The 21483-nt window shown below is 46.8% G+C and overlaps 1 protein-coding gene across 3 annotated transcripts in view; it reads left to right on the top strand.

Moving 5' to 3' along the window:
• Positions 1–21483, top strand: part of Gas7 (growth arrest specific 7) — a 227564-nt gene that overhangs the window by 123707 nt on the left and 82374 nt on the right. The window contains exon 1 of one of the 3 annotated variants that reach the window (XM_032913744.1): positions 17997–18164. The exons of the other annotated variants lie outside the window; for them this stretch is intronic. The gene's annotated coding sequence lies outside the window, so the exon portion shown is untranslated. Of the gene's footprint in view, positions 1–17996; positions 18165–21483 lie in introns of those variants that run through there. 3 annotated transcript variants of the gene reach the window in all.

Genomic DNA, 21483 nt, shown 5'->3' on the forward strand with positions numbered 1-21483 from the left:
GGAAGTAGTGGGCAAGTGATCATCCCAGGTCACTCAAACCAGAGGAACAATGGCTGGAGAAGTTAAGCAGGGTGGAGCACACCTCCCAGGAGACATTCCCCTTCTAGGCTTCCAAAATTCAGTGCAGAGGGGAAGAGGCTCCCATGATTAGAGAGTTAGTGTAGGAGCCTAGTCTCTAGCTGTCTCTGCCTCTGGCTTTGGTCAATGGGTAGAAGCTGCCTGCTAGAGCTCCCAGTTGTCAGACCCCAAACAAAAATGCTTGCACCCAGTGGCTTACCTTCTGGGAGTCGGGTTCACCCCTGGATGCTGGTAAGAGTTCTTTTTTTTGTGGGAATGTATATGCTGTGATTTTGTTACTTACCCACTTAACAATCCACTTTCCCCTGCTGGTTCCTCTCTCCCCAGCTAACAAGCCTCCTACTAGCAATCACCATTGCCTTCCCTGGGTCAAACGGATAATGAGGGAGCTGGCTGCCTGGCTTCCTCTACAAACTAGGGTGTTTACCTTGGGAGTTAGCAGAGGTTCGGTACATGGACTCAGAGGCAGCCTGGGGTGAGGAGAAATCAGCACTAGTCTAGGAGACAGAACTCCAGGTTCAAAGCACGCTATGAAATGAAAATAAGAAGCAATTCCCCTAAGGTTTCTGTAGGAGCCAAATAAGATTGTATATGTCAAGCTTCCTGACCTCTAACAGTGCAGCCTCTAGGGGGCTACAAACATTAGATCTCATGGCAAGAATAGGCAGTAGAACTGATTGAAGATAGCCAAGGGTGGGAAATGGGAGATGGGAAACTTTGATCCCTGTGTCTCCTTATTCAGCCCATCTCCTTGGAGAAAAGCGCCTGCATGGGGGTCATTTCAGGAAGGGTGGCAGGGCTTTGCATAATAGTCTGCAGGTCTTGTTCGAGGTCTCGGAATAGCCTGTGCATACCTTGTGCTGGAAATCTCACAAGGCAGTCTTCCAGGCTGTCTTGTCTGGCTAGGACTTTGAGTCTCAGAGCTAGAGAAGTAGATGAGGATTTGCAAAAGGAAAAAACCAAGTGGGCTCAGCCATCACCGGTCTGGGATGTCCGTGTGTCTGAGAGTCATAGGCCGATGGGCCTCTGAATTCCAGTCTTGTCATTTCTGTGTCCTTCCTCCTGCTCCTTCTGTCAACCTGCTCAGTGTCAGGAAGGTTAGTCAGTGTTGCTCTGGGGGGTTCCACATAGCCTATCGGGGCAGCCTGGGTAGCATCAAATGAGTCTCAGTTCCCTCAGCTGATGGCAGCTCGAAAGGTTATCTAGAGACCTAACAGGTGGTAGAAAGTATCACAAAGCAGATTCATTTCTTTCAGAATTTCTGCCCTCTGACTGAATCTGAAACTTCTCTAGGATAGAGGGGATTACTGTATATAGTCCAAGATGGCCTCAGACTCATGGTCTCAGGGTCTCAGCCTTCTGAGGGCTGGGTCTATCATGTCCCACCACGCTGGCTTGTTTTCTCATTATTACATTCTGGGGAGAATAAAAAGACAATTTCACATGGGATTTTCTAAGCTTATACAACTAATAGAATGTGATTGGAACTCTAGTGTGTGCTTTCCCTGTGACTTGCTGGAGACCAGAAGCTGGGTTTGAGGCAGGCAGATATCTGGGGGCAGGTGGGTGTTTCATGGGACTTCTGCTTGGTTTGTACTTCTACCCCAAATAAGTACAATCATGAAGATCTTATGTTGGAATTCTCTATAGGATCTTTCCAGAAGCCCCTGGAATCTTCCAGGCCCTCTTGTTTGGCTAGAGCTTTGTGTTTGAGGGGGAGGGAAGATAGACTGAAAAGGACTGAAAATCAAGTGGACTCATGACTTCACTCTGTGTTCACAGATGTTTCCTCCCTGGGCCTCTTCCTCCACAGGGCTCTCTGACCACAGACAAATGGGAAGTGGCTGTCAGCGTCACCTTTCCCTGAGGAGTGCCAAGGTCCTCATGGGTTTTGGCCTCCGCTGCTGACCACAAGCTCATTCTGTAGCCCCATTAGGTTGGAATGTTCACATCAAAGTTCAGGGCAGCCAAAGGATGCTCTGTCCTGAGACTGGCGAGGCTTGGTGTTCATTCCTAGTCTCTGGCCCTCCGTTTCCTCATCTGTAAAATGGTGAGATGGAATCAGGTGGTCTCCCGCTAACCGTGATCTGGTTCTGAGTCGGATCAGTTAAGAAAGGATGTTGAGAGTGAAGGCATGGGAGTTATCCCTGAGGTGGAAAATCTGCCACACAGCACAGCTCCCTATCTACACAGAACAAGAAATGACTCACTCTTGAATTGAGGCTTCACCATAATCACCTTCCTGAGGTAGATTTATCTCTCAGTGCCTGGAGGTTAAGTGGGTGGTATCTTCCCTTGCGTGCCTAAGACAAACCTTCCTGTTTCTGTCATGAGTGAGGTGTGAGCACAGCACGCTGGGTATGTCTGTGATTGCAGAGTTTTGGGAAAGAGGCTCCCGTTTGCAGATTGATGAAAACATAATGTAACTTTAAATATACTTAAGGATGGCCTTGAATTTTTGATTCTTGTGCATCTACCCCCTGAGTGGTAGGATTATTGGCTGAGAGCTGGGGTTATAGGTGAGTGCCACCATACGTAGCTTAAGTGAAGCTGGGACACAGACTCAGGACAGCACCTGCTAAGCAGAAGCTCTGTCACCTGAGCAGCAGTCCCAGCTGCGTTAATTCTTTTGTTTGTTCCTTGTCTTTTTTTGAGACGAGAGGGCTTCTGAACTCACAGTATAGCTGAAGATGACTCTGGATTTCTAATCCCCCGCTTCTACCTTCTGAAATCCCTAGCATGGGCTTAGTTCCAAGATTCAGAGTTTGATATTGGCACTCCTCCAGTGCTCCACGGATGTGGATTTGAGCGAGCAGGTTCCGGTCGTGAGGCCCAACTCACCCATTTTCATCTTTAGGCAGCCCCTTTGATCTCAGCTGTGTTTTTCCACACTTTCTGTTCCCCTTTCAGAGGTCGTGACTTCTGACAGTGCCCCGAGTTGCTTCTGAATTATTTTCTGAGATGAGCTCTTCCGTTAAGCTTTCGGCTTGGCATTTCCTCATATGGAGTTGCCTCTCTCACCGTCCCAGCCTCCTCTGTTCTCATCCTTGGACAAGACCGGTGGCATGCACCTCTGTCCAGAACACATGGACTCCTATTGACCACTGTGCCATTTTCCCATTGCTGGAAGGTTCCTTTCTTGTGGCTGACCCATGGTTTCTATAACACACATGCTCCTCTGTCCAGTTCCCAGTTTCCCCTTGGCTTTCAGAACAGGTGAGCAACCTGCCCACGCACCTTGAATCTCACTGCGCTCGCTGCTCCTGCTGGGCGCTTCTGGGCGTCAATGGTCGGTATAAAGGGAAGGGTAGGTCCTGTGTGCCCAGGGGGCTGACAACTCAGGGATCAGATCATTAAAAACCCTGTCCCTTGGATTAGAAACAGGACTGACGAGGGCCTAACACACATTTGCACTCAGAGGATCCTTGTTCTGGAAGACATCTTTCTCCACATCTCTGCTGACCTAGTGGTTCTTGAGTGGTTTCTCTTTCTGCCTTTGTTTCCTCCGAGATGGAGTACATGTTCCCTTATTTCTTTTCTTCTACTTGCTAACCTAGGAGAGATCCGGTGAGGTTGACAGGCATTCCCGGAACAACTTCAAGGCCTTCACCACGGGCCCCACTTGCATTTTTATCATCTCGTCTTTACTTCCCCATAGTGATTCAGACCTCCGCATCTGCAGGGAATTCAAGTTCAGCTTTCCGGGATTACAAAAGCAGCCCGAGACCGCTCTCTAGATGCGCCGATTCTGTGCAACCTGAGTGTTTCCTAACACGGATCGAGTTTACAGCGAAGGATCCGTGGGGTAATTTTAGATCGCATAGCCACGACGGCTTTTAAGTTGTAGCTATTGTTATGTGTAATTGGAAAATATAAAACCACCAGTCGTATCCGTGATTTCTTAGATGTTATTACTTTGACCTAGGTTAAATTTAAGTTGGCTATAAATTTAAAAATGTCGAGTGGGCCGATGGTGTGGCTCAGTGATAGAAGACATAGCTAGTGAGTGCATGACCTGAGCTTCCAAGCCCAACACTGTTGTTGTTGTTGTTGGTGGTGGTGGTGGTGGTGGTGGTGGTGGTGTTGTTGTTTTAATAAATCAATGCTGCTATGGCACAGGGGTGTCACAAGATGTAACAGCAGACTAAGCATGAATGAAGTTGGGAGCCACTGAGCAGAGAAACCTTTTAGGACCATCAGGAGATGGGATCTAATTTAGGTAATTGGACTCGGTAGCAGTCTCCTTTACCCACTGAGCCATCTCTCCAAGTTATCCGGGCTTTTAAAACTGAACACCATTTCTGATATATTGACTCAGCACTGGGAATCTTCTGTGATGTGGATGCCTAGAACCTTCCATATGCTGCATACAGGAACTTGGTTTCTTGTCCCTCAATCTCTGCCCTGCACTCACACCCGTAGGCCTGGAGCCTGCTACTCCTTGTGGCCATTTTTTGTTTTTTGTTTTGTTTTGTTTTGTTTTCTGTTCATTGGTAGCTCCTCTTTGAGCTCAGGACTTACCACCCCTCCTGGGCCTCAAATCAGTTTCTCATCCACCCTCCTCTTTCTAAGAGAAGCAGGGGCCACACCCTCTGGGTATCGGGGAGCTGATTTCTGAGACACTCTTAAATCTGGAATGTGCTAAGTCCCCATTAGCCCCTGAATGTTGGGCCTGCGTGAGGGGGGAGGAAGATGGGATAGAGACCTGGTTGTTGCCTCTTGGAGAAGGGCTAGGGAATAGTGCACACCAATAGAAGAGGCAGGAAGGAAGATTCAAAGAGCATGGGTCTAAAAAGGTTCTGTTCTCCCGTGTCTCAAGTTCGGCTCCCCCAATCTTACCTTATGAACCCCAAATCCACCTATAGGATTTAGCTACTCTTTCCACATGCCACCAGCTGCTGTCCAGGGCCAGACTGACCTCCACTGCCCATGTGGAACACTGCAGGTGGGCTGCCTTCAATTTATGCCAACGCCCTTTGAACTTGGATCTAGAGTCTCCACGCCTCAACCCCAAATCAGTTCCCACCATTGCTTGGATCCCTAAGTTTGTGGCGTTGGCTTTTTCCTGTTCTCCCTGGTATCAACTTCACTTTCTCCCACTGCCCTCATTTCATTGGCTGCCCAGCTGCTTCGTGCTTCTTACATCATGTCCCTGGCACTTGGATTAGGCTCTTCCTTTTCATCCCCGCTGTGGGGCAAATTCTTTATCTTCTCAGAAGCCTCTCTTCATCCTCCCGGCCCACAGTGATCCCGCCCTCCCTGGATTCTGAAAGCGTTTATTGTCTACAGACTAAGCCTTTTGGCATGGCTACGGTCTGCCTTAAAAGCTGTTTCTCTCCCCCGCTCCCCACCCCAATTTGTGACTTCTCTTTATCTTACAAATTTTACGAATCAGGCACTACTCTAATAGTGCCTACATCTTCTGTAGAAGCAGGAAAAGATAACCAGTAACTATTACATGTGATTGATCATGTAACCCAGGGACCACCTGTGAAGGAGGGGGTGCCTATGACCTTCTACCCTGGAGACTGTACTATGAGGGTGAATAATTTCTCCCCTCATGACTATGAAGCATTTATGAAAAGTGAGTCATCCATGGCCAGATGTTCCTTCTTATTAATTATCCTTATAACACAACACATCCTGCAGAAGACGGGAGCTAAGTGGCCTACTTCAGTTGATAATTTTCAACTATCAGCCTCTATGGAAATGATTGCCAGTCTTTTGCTTTTGAATCACTAGTTCCCTGCTGTCTCTCCTCTATACCTGTGGCCCTGAATGTAGACATCTCCATGATTACAGGTGCCAAATGGAGAGAGCTCATTACTTTGTTTCTCACCATCAACCTTTAAGAGAAGAGGACCATTAATAAAACTCAAGTGATTTCCCAGACGAAACTCAGAATCCATTACCCTGTTATGATTAACCACATTACACAGGAGTCTTTCAGATCCTGAGAGATTAGCTGAGGAGAATCCTGAAGGATAAAGTCTTCAGGGCTAATGTGTTCTGCTTATCCCAGGTCAGAACATGTGTCCTGCTTTACAGAGGCCCAGAGAGATATCTGTCTGTGAGCTGGTGGCCATATTGGATTCGCAGGGTCAGCCATGTCTCTGTGTGGTCAGTGGTATGCTATTGCTTGAGAATGTATCTGCTTCTCTGTGTAACACAGAGCCAAGATGGTACTTAAGAAGCTTCCAGGGTCATTGCGATTCCATGATACTTGAAGAACTGGAAAAGGTGTTTCCATACATGTCCAAATGCAATTTTGCTTTTAGCAGCAGAGGGTAGAGCCCACTTCGAAGAATAGGGAAGCACCATGATTCTCTATGTGCATTTGTGCCACAAAGCTAAGAGCTTGAGTTCCCCACCAACCCTCTCTCCTATACTGCCAGTGGGGTCCTACTTCCAGACAGGGCTCTCCTCCTTGTGGCCTGTTTCAACCACTTGACAGACACAGGGCTTTTTCTTGTTGTCACTGAGTTTGTTTAATTTTTAAAGTTACATTTACTGGGGTTTTTGTTGTTTTCTTTTCTTTTCTTTCATAAAGGCATGGCCACATGCCTTGACACTTGTAGGAGTCAAAAGATAACCCTTGGAGTCTGTTGTCTCTGCTTGAGATTGTGCCTCAGACACTAAACTCAGGTTCTCAGGGTGGCACTATTACCACCACCGCCGCTGCCGCCACCACCATCAGGACAATGCTTGTTCTATACTTCATGCTGGCCTGGAAACAATCCTCCTGCCTTAGCCTCCAAGTGTTGGGATTACAGGCTTGCACACTGTGCTCAGGTCTGTGTCTCCTAGCTCTGGTGATCTTATGTCTCCAGTGACCTCACTGATCTCCTCATCTCACTCCTTCCTGCCTCTTTTTCACCAGGAACTGAACCACTGCCCTCAGCCCCTCCTCCCTATCATATCAGCCCTTGCTCCTGCTGGCCACTCCAGTTGTGTACAGCTGTGCACAGTTACCCTCTTTCCACTCTTCCTTCTTGCTCCATCTCAAGAGCTGGTGTTTTCGCCTCTAGTAATCAGAGATGGAGATCGAATTCCCCTTGATTTATTAAGATATTCAATCACATGAGATATAGGATTCCCTCAAGGGTACCTTACTCAGATTGAGTGCTGAGTTTAAAGGTCATGACTACAGCATATGCCGTGTGTGTGTGTGTGTGTGTGTGTGTGTGTGTGTGTGTGTGCTTCAATTGTTCTCCATCTTACTTTTTGAGATATGGTCTTTACACCTAGAGCTCTCTGATTGGCTAGACTGGCTAACCAGCAGCCTTAGGGGTTCTGCCTGCCTCTGCTCATGCCCTGCCCCCACTCCCTTAGTACTAAGGTTACAGACATATGTGACCATGCCCAGCTTTTCATGTCAATGCTGTGGATCCAAACTCGGGTCCTCGTGGCTGCGTAACAGTTACATTGACAACTAGACCATCTCCCCAGACCCTAAACAACCTGTTCTTTGTTGTTTATAGATTTATCTATCAATGGACACTTGGACTACTTTTTGTCATGAACAAGAATGTATAAATAGCTCTTCAAAACCTTGCTTTCAGCTCCTTGGAGTATATGCCCACAAGTAGGGGGACTGGATCTTATGCTGACTCTGTTTAAGTCTTAAAGAAAGTAGCTGTGCTGTTTTTCATAAGAACACTACTATTTTGCACCAGAAATGCTCAAGGGTTTTCAATTTTTCTACACCTTCACAGTATTGTTCTTAAAAAAAAAAACATGTAGCCAATCCCAAGGGATGCAGGTGACCACTCCCTGTGGTTGCGATTTGCATTTTCCTAACATTTCCGGGACGTCAAGCATCTCCTTGTCTCCTTAGAGGTCACTCATCTGACCTTGGCAGGACGACCTCTGCTGGTTTTTCACTCGGCTTCTTTGCTTTTCATTATCAAATATAGATGTTTTCTTGTGCTCAGGGACAGCTGCCTGTCTCTTATGCTCTCAGCCACCGTGAGAGCAACAACATGGCTGCAGCCCTTACGGAGGGCACGTAGAGTCCTCACGGCGCAGAGTGCCGCTTTATCTCCCCTTTTCATTCCTGCAACCATTTAGAAAGATACTCGAATGTCTCTACTTAACATCTGGAAAAGACACCCTGAAGCCTACCTGCCTTGCCTGAGATCTCAGAGCAGTGTGACAGCACCACAGAGATGCTGCTCGCTGGGTGGTAACCTGAGTTATATAATTCTATATAAAAGACCAGGCAGGGGCGTTGGGGATTTAGCTCAGCAGTAGAGCGCTTGTCTAGGAAGCGCAAGGCCCTGGGTTAGGTCCCCAGCTCGGAAAAAAAAAAAAAAGAAAAAAAAAAAAAGACCAGCCAGGGACTGCAGCTTCTTGGCAGAATGCTCGTGTAGCACACAGAAGGCCCTGAATTCGAGTCTTAGCACAGAAAAAAACAATCAGCTGCTAAAATCCCAGAGATTGTGACAGAAAGTAAACACAGAAATATATGATTTAAGAGCTGCAGTGGCTTCAAAAGGCTTGTGGTCATTTGTTTGTCTATGTGTGCATCTGTATGTATATGTGTGTGTGTATGTGTACATATGTGTTTGTGTGTGTGTGTGTGTGTGTGTGTGTACATGTGTGAATGCAGCCATCTGTGTGTCATGGCATGCCCGTAGAAGTCAGAGGATGAGCTGAGCTTCGAGTCTTTGCCTTTCACCTCCTTTGAGATGTTATCTCTTGATTGTCCTTCCGTACCTTAGGCTACCTGGCCCACAAGCTTCCAGGAGCTTCCAGCTTCCCTTTCTGTCCTCTGTCTTGCCTAGAACCTCTGTGGTTATAGATGTAGTCTACTGTGGGTATTTGGTTGTTGTTGTTTTGTTTTGTTTTGTTGTTTTTGAGCTCTGGGGATCCAAGTTTATGTTCTCATGCCAGCTCAGCAAGCATTCTCCCCACAGAGGTGACTCCCCCCGCCTCCAGAAAGCTTTTAAACAGGATATCAGATTCACTGGGGATCCAGGTTCTTACCTAACCTATATAACTGGTAGATACTGTGTTGCTCTTGGGCCCAGCCCTGTCTTCACTAACCGCTCTTCGTGATAGAGAGCACAGATGGAAAGCCAAGGCCAGAGATTAGTTTCACACAATTGTTCTTTCTGGAAATTCTCCATTCTTTTCGTACTGGCTTTTATCAGGCCTTGGGTTCACACAGCTGGAGCCAGGCCCAAGTCAGAGCCCTAACTTAGGTTTGGGAAGAAGTTGGCTGAAACTTCTCCCAGCAGGGATAAGGCAGGCCCAGGGAGTCCTGCTGAAAATGCAGTAGACAAAGGTGCCCTTGTTCATAGGCCTCAGGGTGGGAGTCATCTGGTCAGTGACACAGGCTTGGCCATTGTATGCTTTGACCTCAGCCAATTTTTTTTAAGCTGAGAACGGGGGTGGGAGGGGAAGTCCTCTAGAAATTGTATCTGGAAAGGCGTGCATGGGCTGTTGATTTCCCAACAGGCACGGGAGCAGATTTGGGAGGAACTGTGCAATGTAGTGGGTTCTTTGTGAAAGAACAGAGATGTCAGTGATGAGAAAAGCCACAGGAACATCCCCCAGGGTGCTCAGCGCACTGACCCTGAGGCAGCTGCTTGCTTCAGCCACACTTTCCCCAGAGGGTGCCATGCAGAGCAAGTTGCCCGGAGCCCAGTCCTGAGGCTGAGGCTTCAGACCGGCCCTGGCACCTCTTCCATAGCAACTCCCCTTAAGGACCAGCTGCGTACTCATGGTAAGAGCCACTCCTGCAGAAGTATGCTTGACCTATCCTTTCTGTCTGTTGTGAAAATGCCTTTAATAGCTCAGAGAGGATATTCTGAAAACTCTGTGAGATGGGGCAGTACCTGGTGAGTCTGGAAGGTCCGTGGACCCTGTGTCAGGACGGAACATGTGCCCAAGACAAGTGCAGAAAGAGGAGGTGTGGGCCAGGTGTAAATGACAGGGGTGGGGGTAGGGGTGAGGAGTTGCGTGGAAAGATGGAAGGAGGAGTATTTGGAGAGGGAAGGCTCACCTGACACAGGTAGTTAAAGGCATGTGATGGAGAAGAGAGCCAATGTGGGTTATTTATACATTTTCACCATTCTCCTTTTGCTATATATATTATATATTATATTTTTTCTAAATATAAAGCATGACTTCTTCCTGCCCATCTGGCATCTCCCCCATGCCCCAGATTTACCAGGAAAGTTCTGAGGTGCAGGATCTAGGGAAGTACGGTGAATCTGCGCATGACGGTAAGGTAAGGGGAATCTTTGGGTGTCTTAGCTCCCCAGATGGTCGTTAGGTACCAGTGACATCTAACTCACTTTCCAGATTGGCATATGCCTCCTTTCAGTTTGGCAGTGGAAGCTTTTCTGAGATATGGGGATAGAAAACTTTGTTCTTCTGATCCCTGAGCCTGGATGTCGCCTTCCTTAACGTAGGCTTTGTAGGACCCCACCCCCACCCCCACTGACTTGTTCTATGGCTGTGAGGTCCAGTTCACATGCCAATCCCTGCATGGAATCTTCCTCCACCTCGCTGGGCCACTAAGCACCCCTGATTTGAACATTGTTTTCTAGAAGCCTGAACTGGGACCAGGAGAAGACAGTAGTACTCGCTATCCAAGAGTGCTCTCTACCTGGGATCCTTGACCTCCCAAGAATATGTATAAGGGGGCTTTATAATAACAAACAGGTGTCTGAATGGTCCAGGGGGGCCACAGATCTAGTGCTGGGGCCAGACTAGGACTCTACATTTTTAGCTATCTCCCAAAGGACATGTGTGATGCTAGTTCAGAGGGCAACCCTTGGAGAGTAACTGCGGGGAAGACCACAGGCTAGACCATCATGTTACAACCAAGCAAAGAATGCTCAGGATCGGACTATGGCATGCTATGGAGATGCTGCTGGGCCTGGTCGGGACTGAGGAGGAAAGGAGGATCCACAGAGAGCATGTGCACTGGTGTGCTGAGAGCTAGGAAGGGTTCAAGGCCAGCTTGTAGCAATGTGGGACATGGGGGTGCAGGATCGCTGTTGGGGTGTGCCTACGTTGAATGGACCGTGTCTGGGGTGTAATGCAAAGGGCTAACTGTGTGTGCTCATTTCTTAGATGACAAGCTCTCCTGGAGCCTGCCTAGCGTGTGTACAGATGACTTTGGCTCCTGGCGACACATTGATAGGAACAGAGACAGAAGAAGCCCAGGATACCAGGGGAGAAAACAGTTTGCAGGGCAGACAGAGCTGAGTCCTTGAGAGTGGCTTCCACAGGGAAGGGGTAGACCCAGGCCTATTAGGACAGAACTCTGTGTAGTGATAGATGCGATCCTAAGAGGCTGGGCACAGGCAGTGTTTAAGAAGAGGACCATGGGGGTTGGGGATTTAGCTCAGCGGTAGAGCGCTTGCCTAGGAAGCGCAAGGCCCTGGGTTCGGTCCCCAGCTCCAAAAAAAAAAAAAAGAAGAGGACCATGATTCTGAGTCACATGGCTATACATGAATAGGACTCCCCCCCCCCCTTCACACAAATGGCACATCCTTAAAACAGACATTCTAGCATTTAGAATCATTGAGCATTAGATGCTCTCTGTTCAAAATAAGCCCTCGCAGACCATCTGGTCCAACTTCCACATTTGAGAGATGAAGAAATCAAGGCCCTCCCAACAGAGATGAGGCGGGTTGCTTAAGATCTCAAAACAAGGCTGCTACAGCTTCAAACAAGGCCCCCTGGGAGCACAGCTCGCATTCTGGTGTGCATCTTGCATGTTGCTATGGTGTGGTGGTGTGTCCTCCGTGGCAAGGTCTTGGCAGTTATGGTCTGTCTGGTTCTCCTGTCTCTCTATCGGTGGATCCAACAGCTTTGCCACGAGGGGTCGGTAGGCTCACACCTTGACTGACCCTGGAAACTGTCCATCGGCTTTCATCTCCCTGCGGGCTAGCTTTTCAGAACCAATTAGGGGAGTCAGGCATCTTGGAACAAAACGGCCGTGAGCACAAGCAGTTGGCACTGCAGAGTAACTAGAACGCGTCTCCATGGTGAGACTGGCTACTTCCGCTTTCTTTCGGTGCCTGTGGGCTGCTGCAGCCCACAAGAAGTGACCACAAAGTCAGGCCAGCTGGATGGCAGCCACAGCTGGCAGGCAGCAGCACCCACCTTTATTCCCTAATGAGGCACAGTTGGCCTGTCGCGAAAATGGCACTGGCTCCCCGAAGAAGCCCCCTTTTGTGCCCAGAGCATCTGCAGGGACAGGGCAGTCCCCTGCCCTTGAAGTTCCTTTCCAGTGGGCAGCTGCTTTGCATGCAATGTTAAGCCTGTGGCCAATGGGGATAAAAAAAAAGGCAGCCTTCAACTGTCTTTCTTAATTCGCAACATCTTGGATTATGGTTATTGTTAATGCTTTTTAAAAGGATTTCATTATTATATTTTATATGTATACATGAAGGTGGTGGTTACTTACATATGAGTATAAGCGCCGTCAAAGGACAGAAAAGGATGTTGGATCTCCAGAGCTAGAGTTTGTGAGCTGCCCACAGTGAGTCCTGGGAACTGAGCCTGAGTGCTCTACAAGAGCAGTATGTGCTGTTAACCATCAAGACATCCCTCTAGCTTCCTATTTGGTGCATTAACTTTACAAATAATTACACTTTATTTTATGCACAGCATGCCTCTGTGTGTGTGTGTGTGTGCTTATGTGTGTTACACACACACATACACACATACATACACACACACATACACACACGCACGCACACACACACATACACAAGCACGCACACACACAAGCACACACATACACACACACAAGCACACACACACAAGCACACACACACACACACACACACACACACACACACACACACACACACACACACACACACACACACACACACACACACACACACACACACACACACACACACACACACACACACACACACACACACACACATACACACACACACACACACACACACACACAACACACACACACACACGCACACACACACACACACACACACACACACACACACACACACACACACACACGTCCTAGCACGGGTGGAAGACAGAAGAATGTGCCAGAGTCTGTTCTGACTTTCCACTCTGAGAATCCCAGGGCTGGAACTCCACTTGTCAGGCTTGATCGGTGTCCTCCTCTGCCTGCTGAGCCATTCCTATAATTGACACATAATTGTCCATATTTATGGGGCATAATGTTAACGATCATATCAGAGTGATTGGCCTATCCATCAACTCAGCTGAATATCATTTCTTTGTGTGGGCAATGTTAAAAAGCCTCTCTGTCAGCTGTTTTGAAATATTCAATTAATTGCTGTCAACCATAGCTGTTATACTGTGCTCTGGTCCATTAAAAGGCATACTTCTCCCCCAGCTGCACCCCGAATTTTCTTAATATTGCTTGCTACCCCTCTCTTTCCTATACTCTTCCCAGGCTCTAGAACCTCCTTATTTTCTACTTTGAAACCCAATTTTTAGCTTTTGTATATATGCCTGACCTTCTTATATCCATTTTTTAATGGGAGAGAGTGCTTAGTAAATTGAATTATGGGATTTTTTTTAAAGAGTCATAATAACTTGAGAAAAGTCCAGAAGCAGCAAAAGTCTGTTTTGGAGAATTGCAAATTTCATGACAAAGAAGGGCTGGCAGGGCAGGGTGGGTCGTGTATAGTGTCTAACTGTTCATCCCCTAATGCTAAGTGTTGGCAAGGCTCTCTTTGGCCAGAAATCAAAGGTAGATTTTTACCCTACCAAGTAAAAAGTCCCTAAAGTGTCCTTCAAAGTTACCCTACAGTGCTGGAGACAGAAAATCTAGGTTGTTCTGTAAGATCATTGACCTCAAGAAGAAAAGCACTGAACGCTGGCACAACAAAACGGGACTTTTTTTTTTTTTAAGCACTGATTGACCATTAATATCAACAGAGCAGAGAATAAGCCCAAAGCACGGAGTCTCTGTGTGCAGACTCAGGGTAGTGGATGCAGTCTCCTGTGTCTGGTATGCTGGTCTTGTGTCTCACATACAGTATTTGTGACATCACTTCACTGTATTGGCAACTTGAGTACAGTTTCTATCGTGAGTTTCTTAATTTGTTTTGGGCATCGAGGGGACTTGAACCCAGGGCCTTTGAAGATGCTTGGCAGGTGCACTGCTACAGAGCCATACTCTCATTCTACATATAGTGTTGTTTTATCCCGCCAACCCCAAGACAGATTTGGCTGAGGAAGTGGACAGATGTCATATGCATGCATGCATGCATACATACATACATACATACATACATACATACATACACACACATAAAAACATCTGAAACCTTTTCCTCGTGAGAAACCAAAATGAATTTAAAGGTAACAATAAAAAAAATTGTGTGAACACCCATATACCTGGGCAGGAGGTCTCTGCTGCTTTTGTCTAAGTGGTTACTGCTTTTGCAAGCTGAGCTGAAGACTTAAATGCTTTTGAACATGTCCAGCAGTGACCTTGGGCTCTATTGTGAAAGATTTCTCCTGGGTTCTAAAACCCTTATCTTAGGGGACTATGACAATCTCATTTTATAGATAAAGAGACCAAGGCCACAGAAAGCACACACTTTGAACACATTTTGGAACATTGACTTTATGCCTGGGCCACTGTGGTTCCTGCTAATGCTTGGGTCACCTGCAACTGGAGGTAGACAGTGAGAATGAGGCAGTCTGCTGATGCTGCTGGGTATGAGATAGAAGAGAATGTGCCCATCTGCACAGCTAGGAACTGGGGAGTCTGCTAACAGTTGGTGCTAAGGTTTAGATGCGATTAGGCTCATCTGATAATGTGTGTGGACATGTTTAGGAAAGAAAACCTTTAGAGGCGGAAGGTTGTTTTGGCATGGGGACATGGTCCCTGGAAGGGATTAATGCTTGTCTCCCTGAGCAGGTTAGTTCTCTAAAGTTAATTCTTACCCAAGACTCGTGCTCAGTTCGATCCCTTCTGCATGCATACATACCTTTCTCTTTCTGCCTCCCCACTATGTTATGACCCCTATGCTCTATCCTCTGGCCTTGAAAATTATGGATCAAATAAGTTACCTTTCTTCTTTAAATACCACCTCAAGCTATTTTGTTACATAATAGTGCATACAATTACATCCATACAATACAATTTACATGCATACAATACAAAATCGTGCGTAACATCACACAGGTTTCCTCAGCTAAGATGCAGAAGCTGGACCAGGCTTCCAGGAGCAGACTGCCTTGCCTATTTAAATGGTTTTGAAGCATCAGGACTATACAAATGGCAGCAGTAGACAAGTTTCCTCTGGGTCCCCCCCCCACCCAGGAAAGGCTTCAAGATGGAGAAAGAGTTCTCTCCTACTGCTAGAGGAGTTCTATTTTCAGGAGTATGTATTGAATGCCTTCTCCTCTCAGGTCCTATGCCTTTGGGTATCTGCTCCAACCTCTTTCCACACAGGAACCAACTAGAGGTACCTACAAGGTGCAGGCTCACCCAGCCCCAGCCCAGGAGACAGCCTTCTGAGATCTTGGCTGTGGCAACACAATCAGAAGGCAAATATAAGAGGAAACTGAGGTGTTCAGAGAGCCCTAATTTCTTGCTGGATTTTCCCTTAGCATCAGCTTGTCCAACCTTAGTGGATTTCTTGGCTGAGAATTCCCTGTAGAAACTGTAGTCAGGAGGCTTCAGTCTTCAGGGAAGAGACAATCAGACACCAGATACCAAAGGATGAAAGAGAAGCCAACTGAGCAGTGTCTGATGGCCTTGTGGGAGGAAGCAGGAGAGCACGGAGGGTTGTTTGAGATAGGAGGAATGCACTGTGTCATGTCGCTTAACCATCAGCTTAGCTAGCCTTGAATTTGCAATCTCCTGCCTCAGCCACCCAAGTGTTAGGATTACTGGTGGGTAGCACCGTGCCATGGAAGAAGGATGTTTTTCTAGGAAACCCATTTAGTTAATTTTGTGCTGTTGTAACCGGGTTCTGTATAAAGAAAACAGAATGAGGTTTATCTAGCTCATGGTTTTGGAGGTCTGGAAACAGCACTCCCATTCTGATAATGCCTTATGCTAAGTCATGATGAGAGAAGTCATGTGGAGGATAAGTGTGTGTATGAGTATGTGTGTGTGAGTGTATGTGTGAGTATATGAGTGTGTGTCTGTATGTGAATGTGGGTGAGTGTGTATGAGAGAAAATGAGCGTGTGAGGAGTGTGAATATGTAAGAGTGTGTGTGAGTGTGTCTATGAATGTGTGGGAGAGTATGTGTATTAATGTCTGTGTGTAAGAGCGTGTGTGTGTGTATGTGTGTGTGTGAGTGTGTGTGTGTGTGTGGAGGAGGGGGAGAGAGAGAGAGAGAGAGAGAGAGAGAGAGAGAGAGAGAGAGAGAGAGAGAGAGAATATATCTAAACCACCTTTTAAACATCTTACCCCTCTCAGAGTTGTTCCACCAGGGAACTGCGGTTACAGAGAATGAAACTTTAGGGGGCAAACCAGAGCAGATAGAAAGGAAAGGCCTAGTTCTGACTCTCTTGCCTCTTCATATCTTCTGGTATTACTTCAAGTAATTGTCACACATTCTCACCCTCTATATAAACAACTTACAAACCTAATTCTATAAACAATTTTTAATTATGCATGTACTTATGTGCATGCACGTGTGTATGTATATGTGCGTGCATGTGTGTATATGTGTGTGCGTGCGTGTGTGTGCAGTGCTTATGTGTGGGTATGTGTAGGGAGGTCAGAGAACATGTTTTCTGAGTCAGTTCTTGCCTTACACCTTGTTGAGGCAGGGTTTCTTTTGTTTAAGCCACAAAACTGCAATCACTTGCTGGTTTTCTTGCTTAAGAGTTTCTCTTGCTATGATAAAATGCCATAACCAGAAGCAGCTTGAGGAAGAAAGGATTTATTTCACCTTACCTTTCTGTTTCATGGCCCATCATTCATTCATTCATTCATTCATTCATTCATTCATTCATTCACTTACTTATCCAGTGTTCTGGGCGGTGGGCTGAGACTAAACTGTGAACAAGAGGAGTATATCACTGTCTTCCTGACTCTCATTTTTAGTTTGTTTCCCTGTTTGTGGGGATGTTAGCTTCCTGGTCTCTTTCTTCTGGCCAAGTCTCGAATTCCTGGCTTTCAGAAGAACGTGAAGACCACCCCTCCAGAGTTCAGCCTATTGCTATGAAATTGCCACTCTCAGATGCACTGTGCCACCCTCAGGCGTACCCTACTTCCTCCACAACCCTCTCCTGTGACTTGCAATTTCTGAATAGATAGAGTCGAAGAAACAGAAGCTTCACCAACAAACGAGATAAAGAGAAGATGCCCAGCATTCTTGTAAAACCAAAAGTTGAAGCTGGTGACATCGTCGTCCGAGGCAGGGCCACACTAGCTTTGCATGGGCTGCCTCCTGCCATGAACAGGTGTCCAGCAAAAAGAATAGCCCAGTTAATCTGTTTTCGTTTGTTTGAGAAAGGGTCTCAATGCGTAGCCCAGGCTGGCCTTGAACCTCGGTCTTCCTGGTACTGAGATTATACACCTGGCCCAGCTGAGGCTTGGTCTTCCTAGGGTCCCTTTGCTCCTGTGAAACTTGCTGATTACAGAAATGGCCGTAGAGGCCACTCCTGACATCACGTTTAGGATTACTTGGGGTGTGCTAGCAATGAACTAACTGCTAGTGTCTGAATCCTGCAAGCGGCTCCCAGCCATGTCCTGCTACTTCTGGATGTCCAGCTGGCTACATGGTTGGGGAAGGAAGAATGTGCTGGCAAGTCCTTTGTGGAGGAGCCTTCAAGCAATGCCAATCACAGCACTGGGCTCATTAGCAGTCATTGTCATGGCAACGGGTCTGCCAGAAAGTGGCTCGTTAGGCTGACAACTTCAGAGGTGTTATATATAGATCTGGGGGGGTGGGGGAGAGGGGGTGCAGAGCCCTGTGGATATGCCTTTCTTTAGAGCTCCCATTGCTGCTGGGTTTGGGGTGTGAGAAGACAAGGAACTGGGGACCTTAAAACTCTCTGATCTGCTGTTAAATCAAGTGTCTGGAGGCCACCGGTGAACACCTGCGGGTAGCGTTCGCCTGCTCACTGCTTGAGAAGGTAAGAGGCAGGTGCTCCTAGAAGCATCCCGCAGGTGGAGATGGTGTCCCAGGATGAACTTGAATGTGAAGAGTGGAGGAGGCTCTGGGGAGCTTAGTAGAGGGGTCGGAACTCACTGGAGGCTGCTGATCCACCCTGAGTCTTTCTTTAAATAGTCTGATGGAGGGCATGGGGTTAGGGAATCCGATCCTTTCATAAGTAGCTGTACCACTCAACACCACCTCTTTTACAAGTCCTATTTATTGAAGTTTTCGATTCCCTCCTGGTGTGTGTTTCAGAGGTGATGTTTCTCTCCGTTGCTCCTACTAATGCTGTATCGGAGTAGCTCTGGGGTGTAGTGAACCGAGGAGGACTCAGGATGCAAACCGCCTCGATCTGGTGGTGACACACCAGAGGTTTAGCATGTGCTGAGCTAAACAATTGGTTTTTGTTTGGGGTGTTATGGGTTTTGCTGGGTTTTGTTTTGCTTTACCTTTTGTGTGTGTGTTTGTTTGTCTGATAATTGGTTTTTGGACATTTTCTTTGGGTTTTTGTTTACTTGAGACAAGGACTCATTATGTAGCCTTCCCTGGCCTCAGACTCACAAGGTAGCCCAGGCTGATACTGAGTGGGCCATCCTCCTGTTTAAGCCACCTGAATGCTGGGACTACTGGTGTGTACCACCAAGTCCTGATGGAACATTTCTTTTTGAACTTTGGGTGATATCCCTTACTTGCTTGCTTGCTGTTTTCCAAAAGGAGTCAGTACCACCATTAGGAGGAATGTTTTTTCTGTGTGTTTAAAATAAGGAAACATGGAAGTCAGCCGGCAGCCGGGGAATGAACGTGACGTCTGGGTGAGGGTGGTGATATTTTTGCGCATCTCCTGGGAAGGCATATGCTCCTTGTGAGACTGTGAGACAAGCAAGAGGTTCAGGCCTGAGCTGTCATTCCCCTTGTGGGAGTCATATCTCAGGTGGACAAGTGCTGACACGGAGCTAAGTGTTGGCTGCTGGCAGGAGATGGGCTGAAGGTAACTTGGCATCAAGTAACTGGACAGAATTTTCTAGAAGCAAGCTAATTTTAGTTGGTTGGTTTGATTGACTGAGTGAGTAAGTGATGTTTTTGTGTTCTTGGACTGAACCCAGGGCACACTAATCTAATGCTCTGCCAGCAAGCTAAACCCCCAGCCCGAAGCAATATTTTAAAGTCATTTGGTTTAACCATTTAATTATCTGTACAATATTGTTCGCATCATTAAACCTCTGACTATAATAGCCCTTACTTAAAAATAGGAATAAAAGCATCATCAATGCAAACATCTTATAAAGATATGTAAAGCACTTGACCTACAACCTTATATCCTAAAGACATTTAGGGATAGGGGTCCTTATAGATACATAGAAATCAGATCTGTAGTCAGATCTCTCTGGAGAACCCCACTAGACTAGGGCTTGTTTGGTTTCTGTTTGTTTCTTTGCTATGGTAGAGATTGGTCATGGGTCCATGCTCCTGCTTAGCAAGCATTCCCAGACTTCGGTGTTTGAAGGCAGTCTCACTGTGTTTCTCAAACTAGCTTTGAACAGGTGATCCTCCTGCCTCAGCTTCCTGAGTGCCAGAATCAGTTGTGTAGGCATCTGGCTTAGGCTGGGATTTTGGAGTGGTCTACAAACTTCTTAATCGTACATATGAAGTAGGGTAAGGCCCAAGTGTTTATAGCACCATCATTTACAAGGGTTCAAAGTGAAAACAATGCAAATGTCCGTCAAATGTATCAACAACCGTGCCACATCCATTCATACAATATAACATGGCACAGAATTCGAAAAATGGCGTGCTGTCTGGTGTGGCACCACAGAGGACCTTTACACCTATTTGGAGGAGGGACAAAAAGCTGAAGCCTTCCCTCATATCCTCAGACTATGAGCTTATGCGCACAGTTAAGCATGTTGTTTCTTGAACAAATGAAGGGAGAGAAGGACTAGAACCCAGCCTTGCACTCTGGCCAGGGGATGGCTCCTTCCAGAGGCAGAGCGGGGTTTTATAATTCCAGCAGAGCTACCTCATATGCTACATTCAGAATGCCTCCCCAGGAGGAAACCTCACCACCACACACCCCATTCGGCTCCCTCTGATCTTGTCTGTTCTAGGAGTTGTGGCCCTACTGTGGTACTTCTCCTATCTCTTCCCATGGGAAAGAGGCAAACAAGCTAAGGAGAGGGCCAGGGAAGGAAGGTGTCCTAGTCAGGTTTCTATTGCTCTGATGAAACTCCAAGACCAAAATTAATGGAGGGGAGGGGAGCTTCAGTATACGACTCTCAGATCACGTTCCCGTCATCAAGGGCAGTCAGGGCAGGAACCTGGAAGTAGGAACTGAAGTAGAGGGCAAGCTTACTGACTTGCTACTCATGGCATGCTTGGCTTACTTGTTTATAGAACCCAGGATCACCAGTCCAGGGGCAGCACAACCCACAGTGAGTTGGGCCCTCCCACATCAAGTAAAAATCAAGAAAATGCACCCCAGGTTTTCCTGCAAGGCCAATCTAATGGGGGCATTTTCTCAATTGAGGTTCCCGTTTCCAAATAACCCTAGCTCGTGTCAAGTTGACATAAAGCCATCCAGCACAAAAGGGAAGGATGTAACCAGGGAGGGAACTAATTAGGGAAGAAATTCAAGGGATTCCTTAATGGCTAGGTGGTCGTCCACACTCTACCCTTTTGGTGGCTGTGGGCGGATCTCCCAGAAGGCTACTGTTCCTGCCCTCTGTGGCCATAAGAGTGAGGATCTCTAATACTCTGGGGCTCTTACATGAGGACTGCCAGGTGATGAAGTCATAAAATTGTGCCTTGGCATAGTTTTAAAAGTTTTATTTTTATTTTATGCATATGAATGTTTAGCTGCATGTGTGTCTGAGGATCACACGTATGTCTGTGCATCACTTGTATGTCAACATCACATGTATGCAGTGCCTACAGAGACCAGAAGAGGATATCAGATCCCCTGGAACTAGATTTACAGATCTACGTAAGGTTTGTGAGCCATCATGTGGATTCTAGGAACCAAACCTGGGTCCTCTGAAAGAGCAACAAGGGCTATTAACTTCTGAGCCATCTCTCTAGCCCTGCTGTATATTCTGCAAAGACAGTTTTTTATTGTGATATATATATATATATATATATATATATGTATGTATATATATCATGCATATCATGCATGGCATTTATCACTCATTACATTGTATAACCATGACATCTCTCTATTTTAGACCATTTACACACACACACACACACACACACACACACACACACACACACACACACCCCGTAACCATCTTCCAGAC

This window comes from Rattus rattus, chromosome 9, assembly GCF_011064425.1.
Source record: "Rattus rattus isolate New Zealand chromosome 9, Rrattus_CSIRO_v1, whole genome shotgun sequence".
Classification (NCBI taxonomy): domain Eukaryota; kingdom Metazoa; phylum Chordata; class Mammalia; order Rodentia; family Muridae; genus Rattus; species Rattus rattus.